Genomic DNA, 7,590 nt, shown 5'->3' on the forward strand with positions numbered 1-7,590 from the left:
GATCCCCCAGGGAGTATCAGTAAAGAAGTGAAACAGGTAAAGGAAGAATGTCAATACTGTGTTTTAATTAGCAGGTCGGGGTGTGGGTAACTAGTGTTCCGTCTTCCTAGGGACCTCTGAGAATGATTCATTTAAGGTGCTCCATGCAAGGGAGAGGAAGCAGGGGTGCTCATTCTTCCAGTTCCCGGCTATTGTTGGCTTAGGGTTGTATTAGTTTACCACGGCTGATTTAAAAAGCATCACAAAAGTCATATTACCTTGCTTGTTATTATGATGCCTAAGGTTATGATCATCAATCATCTTCCAGGTCTGTTAGTCGGGAGTCCACGGTGAATCGCGGCGCGGTAAAACCACAATGTCACTGATTTTTATATTCCCCAAATGAATGAGACCATATAATGTTAGTGAAAGGGAATAAAGAGAAAGGAGAGAAAATGAGTGGGAAATATCAGTGAGGGAGACAGAACATGAGGGACACCTAACTCTGGGAAACGAACAAGGGGTGGTGGAAGGGGAAGTGGGCGGGGGGATGGGGTGACTGGGTGACGGGCACTGAGGGGGGCACTTGGCGGGATGAGCACTGGGTGTTACGCTATATGTTGGCAAACTGAACTCCAACAAAAAATTTTTAAATAAAAATAAAATAAAACCACAATGTCAGCCAGCGGCATTTCCCTCAGGAGGCCCTAGGGGCGAACATACTTCCTTGCATTCTCCAATTCTGGAGGCTTCCTGTGCCTCACAGTGCCCTTCCTTCAACTTCGAAGCCAGCAACGTTAAGCGAAGTCCTTCTCACGGACCATCTGCCTGGCTCTCCCTCTTCTGCCTCCCACTTCCATCACCCAGATAATTCAGGATGATCTTCCTAAAGCAAGGTTGTCTGATTGGAAACCTTGGATTTTTCTTATTGTGTGTTACCTGACAGAGTCGCAGTTTCCTAGAGTGAAGCTGCGGGCATCAGCAGGGGGCCCGTATGCTCCCTTCCAGAAGGTCTGTTTCCCAGCATTACATCCCCAGGCTCCTGGCCACACAGGAAGTCCTCCCGCAGAGAGTTAGGGCAGCTTGCAGCCGACGTTCCTTGGCATAGAAGGGAAGCCTACGCCTGGGGCACCAGCCTTCTCTGACATAAATTCCTTGCCATGATCGATCTTTTCAAGGAACACACTGTTTCACGTGTGGCCTTCTCAAACAGATACTGTTAATATCATGGCCCACGGACTTAATGACCTATATTGTTAGCCACCGAGTTATTATGGCCTCTGCCTCTCCTCCGCTGACTTTCAGGTGCCACCGCATAGCAGGAAAGAACGGGAACCCTGGCACCAGATGGTGCTTCAATCCTAGTTCTTTTACATACTTGGCAGTGCAGCTGGACAAGGTACTTACCATCCCCGTGTCTGTTTTCTCATCTATAAAGTGTCAATAATGCCTTCCTAATAAGGAAGCTGTGACAATTACAGAACATAATATATAAACAGAACTTAGATCACTCCCTGTGTTTAGCAAGAGCTATATGAGTATTTGCTGCTGCTACTGCTGCTGCTGATCTGTTCATCTAAAGCACATTGCTCCTTATTTACCTTTCTCCCCCTCCCCCCCCAACTCCTGGTCCTTTCATTTTCTTGGATGACTTGAAAACCCATTAACCACTCACAGGCCCTTGACTCCCCAAACATTCACATGAGCTAGATTTTACTAACCCATTTCCATGGTGACGTCCTGAATTCTGATCCTACTCTCTGACCACCAACTTCTCTTTTTCCAGCTCATTCCTTCCCATTATACCTGCTTTATGAAACTACTGTGATTTTCTGTCACATTTTTTCAATTCTCAGTTCATTAGCTCTCAACTCAGTAGACTTTTTCCCAGCCTCGATCCAATGGCCGATCACTGAAGTATTCTCTGACCAGCACCCTTAGTTCTTTCTAAGCACCCTTACGGATCATCACATTTGGAGCAATCTTAAAATTAGTCTTCTCTGCTTCTGTATCAGAGCTTGGGTGTTGATAGCTGCACAAATGTTCAGATTAGTTTCTCTGCAAAATATTTTACTAAGTGAAAGAAGCCAATCTGAAAAGTCTCCGTACTGTATGTTTCCAACTGGGTGACATTCCAGAAAAGACAAAACTATGGAGACAGTAAAAAGATCAGTGATTTCTAGGAATTAAGGGGAAGGGAGGGATAAATAGGCAGAGCACAGAAGATCTTTAGGACCAGCGAAACAACTCTGTATGATACTATAGTGGAAGATATCTGTCATTATATATTTGTCCAAACCCATAGGATGTACACCACCAACACCCTAATGCAAGTGATGGACTTTGGGTGACAATGATGTGTCAATGTAGGTTTAGCAGCTGAGCAACTGTGACAAATGTACTCTGGTGGCAGATGCTGAAAATGGGAGAGGCTATGCATAGGTGGAGGCACAGAGTATATGGGAAATCTCTACATCTTAATACTCTTTTGAACCTAAACTGCCCTTAAAAAATAGAATGTATCAAAAACATTGCTTGTTGAAACATTTTTTTATGATGGGTGCTGTAAAATTCATGTCAGAAAGCTCCTACACCTCATTAGTCTTGGTGTTGGTGTCTGTTTATTAACTTTCCTCATTCACATTGCCATTTTTTGGATCTTTGTACTATAGGTAAATTTCTCTTGTATCCTGAGTGTTTTGTATATAATAATTATGAGGCTCTGGATCCTATTGTTTCTCCTATTTCAGCGGGCAGTTACTGCGTGATGTAGCTTGAAGGCCAGGGTGGAGGCTCAGCCTACTTCTTGGCCCTGTTGCTATGAGACAGGAGGTGAAGTATGGTGGTGACTGGCCCACTTCACGTCACTTCATTTCATTAAGTTTCTTTATGCCCATTGGGAATGGAGGCTCTGATCACTGCTGGTCTGTGTTGACACTCCATGGCTTGGGAATTGGAGGACCACTGTCTTCTGCCCGGTGGCAGATGGAAGTTTAGTCCCATGCTTGACTGCGCTTACCACTGGTTGGGGAATGAGAACACTGCTACTGACTTTTGTCAGGGTTGGGGATAGAGTGGAGGATCAACTACTCCCCACTTGGCCCTACTGAAACCACGGGAGAGTAGTGTGTGGTTTTTCTGTTGACTGGATGGCTGGAGTACTGTGAGAGCTGCAAAAACTTTGTTGTTATTGGGTCAAGCTTTTTCTGGTCCTTGTATTAGAAGGAACAGATGTTTCTTGGATCATGTTTTTTTGGCCTGGGCTTGTTGGCAGTTTCAGGTTGGAGGATTCCATAGCACCTTTTCTTTGATATATGGGAGGCAATAGGAAAACCCAGAGAACTCAGGACCATGTCACTCCTCAAGTCCCCATGTCCTTAGGCAGACAATCTACGTTTTCCAACTTTCAGAATCTCCCCGTGCTTGTTTATTAATAGTAAGATGAAAAACATGGGAGGAATAGGGATGCTCCATCTTAGCAGAAATGGGTATCCCATTCCATGAAAGTTTTGTTTATTTATTTATTTATTTATTTATTTATTTATTTATTTATTTAGATATTTTTAAAAGATTTTTATTTATGTGAGAGAGCAAGAGAGAGAGAGAGAGGGAAAGAGCAAGCACAAGCAGGGGGAGAGGCAGAGGGAGAAGCATACTCCCCACTGAACAGGGAGCCTGACACAGGGATCATGATCTGAGCTGAAGGCAGACCCTTAACCAACTAAACCACCCAGGTGCCCCTCATTCCATAATATTTTATTTTATTTTATTTTATTTTATTTTATTTTATTTTATTATTTTATTTTATTATGACTTTATTTATTTATTTGACAGAGAGAGAGAGAGAGCACAAGCAGAAGGAGAGGGAGAAGTAGGCTCCCCGAGGAGCAAGGAGCCCTATGTGGGACTGGGATCATGACCTGATACAAAGGCAGACACTTAACCAACTGAGCCACCCAGGCACCTTGCATTCCATAGTATTTTAATTAACAAATTTATTTACTGAATAACTGCTGGATGCAAAACATCATGCAGGTGATAAGAAGAATTTTAAGAATGCTAAGCCATATCCAATCCCTCTAGAAGTTTACAATATACGTAGTTGAATAGAACATAGTGACATAAAATGGAATACAAGTTTTATATAATAAAGATTCCTAGTAGTGTAAAATGTTAAAACTATCAAAGTCAAAAGAGTTCAGTGTCGGATGAGGTAGACAAGAGGGAAAGTAAAATTTAAGCTAAGGATCATTACATTAAAAACAATTTCATTAAAAAAAAAAGCTACTGATGTTTTTAAAGGAGTTTGGGGTTTCCTGCTATCCAATCATTATGTTATTTTCTTACTGATTTGCTTGTTGGTTGAGTGGCGAAAATGGCCGAGGTGGGAGACAAAAACAAATCTAGGAAAGAGAAAGGATTTCATCCCGCATCTCCAATTTACTCTTTGATTTGGAGGACACTACTATTACATGAAGCATTCTATTTCCATGTAGTGATGCCTGCCAGTTCCCGGTATAGCCTTTCCTACTGACTTCCCTCCCTGCCTTCCTGTTTCCTTCCCTTTCCCTCCTTTCTTTCTTATTTGTATATTCATTCAGTGCACATTTGCTGAGCTTTTTAAAAAAATATTTGATTTATTTATTCATGAGAGACACACAGAGAGAGGCAGAGACACAGGAAGAGGAAGAAGCAGGCTCCATGCAGGGAGCCCGATGAGGGAATCGTTCCTGGATCCCAGGATCACGCCCTGAGCCAAAGGCAGACGCTCAACCTCTGAGCCACCCCAGGTGCCTCCCCTGCTTTTTTATTTTTGGTACCAGACAATATCACAGGTATAGCGTCTAAGATACTTCTTTCTTGGAGTTTGTTGTCTAGCAAAAGGCATTAGCAGAACACAGAATTAGCCACAATGCCAAATAATATGTTTCTACAATACCATCTAAGCAGTATAGGCAATACATGCAGTAGTAGGGTTTTTTGGGAGAACTATTGCTGTTTTCTATGATACCTTCTGAAAGATCATAGATTTTAACTGGCATATTCTCCACTTGCATTTCTCCCCACCACCCTTCTTAGCCACTCAGCCCCACCTCTCATATCCATACTTAAATTTGTATTCCAAATGAAGATTAGTAATCAAGCATGGCCTGTAAATTCAACCCCATGTTTCAGCAGCCAAGCTAAACAGTTTCTGGAACACTATAGAAGGAAGATCACGGGATACTGAAGGCAAGGTGATCAAAGCTTTTTTCCAAGAAAAGACGGGAGAAATGAAGGGATACATTTTAGCATCATCCCAAATTAATTTAGAATTTTTCACTTTATAGCCCAATCACTCAAGTATTAAAAAACCCTTCTATAAAAATTTGGTATGAAATGTTCCATTCAGCCCAGCAGTGAAATTTTTTCTTGTATTTGAGAAAAAGTGAAAAGAAAAACAACAGATGTTGAATTATAGGAATAAGAATTTTAGATGGTTTATTTTCTTTGGAATTCATGTAACTTTAGGACAGACCCATTTATTTAAATTACATTTTACAGATGGGTTGTCTGTGAAGAGATTCCTCCTGGGAGTGGAAAAAAGTAAAAAGAAAAAAAAAGAAGGAAAACCTGAGTTCTGCTATGGTTCTTCATGTCTTTGAGCAAAATCCTCCTTATGAATAGATTGTTTTCTTTAGCCTACACTTCTACGAAAAATGTCAGGGTCTTGCCCCCATCCTGAACGCACATAGCCTGCCTCTCTAATACCCAGCAGAATCAAAGTCTCTCTGCTTTTGGCAATCAAGTTTCCTTCTAGGTAGGTTCTTCCTGTCATTCTCTGTATGGGCTGCTTCTTCCATGACAGTCAAGTTCATTTTAGGAAGAAAACACCCTGCATGCCTCCTGTAACAAACCTTCTTTCCTTATTTTTTTAAAGATTGATTTGTATTTACCTGAAAGAGAGAGAGCACAGAGGGAGAGGGAGAAGCAGACCCCTGCTGAGCAGGAAGCCTGACATGGGGCTTGATCCCAGGACCCTGAGATCATGACCTGAGTTGAAGGCAGACACTTAACAAACTGAGTCACCAAGGCACCCCTCGTTCCCCATTTTTTTAAAGAAATTTGTGGTTGACCTTGCTTTCAAGATGGAATTTGCTGGAGGTAATTGTATAAATTGTACAAATTCCAATCATATTTCCTCACGATTGTTTCTTCCTATGTTTATTTTTTGTGTGTGTGTTCTAATATTTTTATTTGTCTTCTTTGGTGAGGCTCAATCCCATGATCCTGAGATCATGACCAGAGCCAAAACCAAGAGTCAGATGCTTAACTGACTGAGCCACCCAGAGGTCCTCCACACCCTGCAACCCTTTCTTTTGATTCCACTTTATGATTCTCACCAATACATTTCTCCCTGTGGTAATTTGACTTAAGTATGATATATACTTCCACTTAATAACTGAGATTTTTAGATCCAGTATCTGAAAGACTGGTCTTTTCTCACATCTTGAAGGGTCTATAGAGCCTCTTTCAGGAATCTTTGGCCTCAGCAACAAAATTGTATTTTAACCAATCTGTCTCTGTCTTTTCAAGCTCATTTATTCTCATAGATTTGCTTAATTTCTTTAGTTTAAGTTATATTTCGAACCAGCATTTATTCTAAATTATTTCCTTCTCATTTCCTCTCCTCTAATTATATAAGAGGTCAGGTCATGATCTCAGGGTCCTGGGATCAAGTCCCATATTGGGCTCGATGCTCAACAGGGAGTCTGCTTAAAGATTCTGTGTGTGTGTGTGTGTGTGTGTGTGTGTGTGTGTGTGTGTGTATCTCTTTCTCTCAAATAAATAAATATTTTTTAAAAAAAGAACTCAGATCCACAATCTGCATCATCAGCCTAGGGAAACAACCCATTATCTACAGAAATCATCCCAGGAAGCCAGCATGCTATCTAAAAGTCAGACCTGTAGGAAATTGGGTCACTATCTATAACAACCAGTTCAGGAAGCTGAATATTGATCCCTATAAGAGTTGACCCCAGAGGGCCATAACTTGATTAATAACTGGCAGCTTCCCTAATCTTTGTCTCTGTTTCCAACTGAGGACCAACCAGAGAAAGCCAAATATGTATTCCCTAACCAATCACATGTGATGCCAGGCTTCTAGTTAGCCCACTTATGGCTTCCCCATGGCCATGGCCTCCAATCAGGGCATACTTGAAGCTGTCTCTTTTTTCTACTTAGAAAGCTTTCTCACAGCCCTCCCTGACTTGGAGTCTCTGCCAAAGCATAAATGGTGGTGGCTGAATCTCTTACTATATAACAAGCCCTGAGCAAACAACATTCACTTGTTCTCATTTGGTTGGTCTTCATTTATTTACATAACATTTTGCAAGGCCCCAAGGTCAGGCAGAGTGGAGGGTTATGGGTCTTTTCAGGTCTTTCTCAGACATGTGCCCAACCCTGAATAATTATACAGCCTTTTAGTTCTTCAAAAACTCACTGAAGTTTTTCAAAGGTCCTCATGGACACTGTATTCCTCCTCAGATCTTCCTTTTAGGTTTTTGGTCAGGCTCTTGTTTGTCCCAGCTGCAATGTCACACATCATTGCCCCTGACTATTTTCACCAAA

This window comes from Vulpes lagopus, chromosome X (genome assembly GCF_018345385.1).
Source record: "Vulpes lagopus strain Blue_001 chromosome X, ASM1834538v1, whole genome shotgun sequence".
Classification (NCBI taxonomy): Eukaryota; Metazoa; Chordata; class Mammalia; order Carnivora; family Canidae; genus Vulpes; species Vulpes lagopus.